Raw genomic sequence first — 745 nt, 5'->3', positions numbered from 1 at the left:
CTGTGTGGCGGCGCCATCCGCAAGTCATTACAACCCCCCCCCCCCCCCCCCCCCCCCCCACTCTGTCCTCAAGTTCACCCCCTTGGCCTCATGTTAGAAAAAATAATAATTTTGAAACTTAATAATTATAAACAAATGCATCATGATAAAACATTTTATCCATCATACCTTTGTGCACACATAATCATTATTCCTTGTGAACCAATTAGACAAATACTTGCTGTTGTGAGGGTTGGTTTGGGAACACAAGCTGTGGGTCCTTTTGGAGTCCGGTTCCGGTCAGGGCAGCAGTCCAAGTACTGTGGAGGCTTAGGAGGGTCCCAGGAGACAGCAGGCGTTCTGACTCAATAGTGGAACGCCATGCTGTCTCGTCTGGGCGCTTATATACTGCTGTAGGGGTGTGGGGAGGAGCCGCCCAACGAATCGGCGCACTTCCGCGTTCCAAGGTGGAACGCACCCGGCCTTCAAACCCGGAAGTGACGAGCGTGCGCTCCACCGTGGAACGCAGCGGCGATCCGAGACGCGGCTGGCACCCGAAGCTTAGGTATGCGGCGGTGGCCGTTACAGTCCTGCGTGATGTGGTCATGTCCAAACCCACCAAGGAGGAGTGGATGCACACAGAAGTGTTTGCCACCACATGCAATTTTCCGAACTGTGTGGGAGCGATAGACGGAAAACCTATCCGTGTCATAAAACCGATTGGGAGCGGCAGTCGGTTTTTTAATTATAAAAAAAAATGTATGTG

The sequence above is a fragment of the Nanorana parkeri genome, unplaced genomic scaffold (assembly GCF_000935625.1).
Source record: "Nanorana parkeri isolate BGI_ZX_2015 unplaced genomic scaffold, ASM93562v1 scaffold3155, whole genome shotgun sequence".
NCBI lineage: Eukaryota > Metazoa > Chordata > Amphibia > Anura > Dicroglossidae > Nanorana > Nanorana parkeri.
This window is presented reverse-complemented; position numbering follows the sequence as displayed.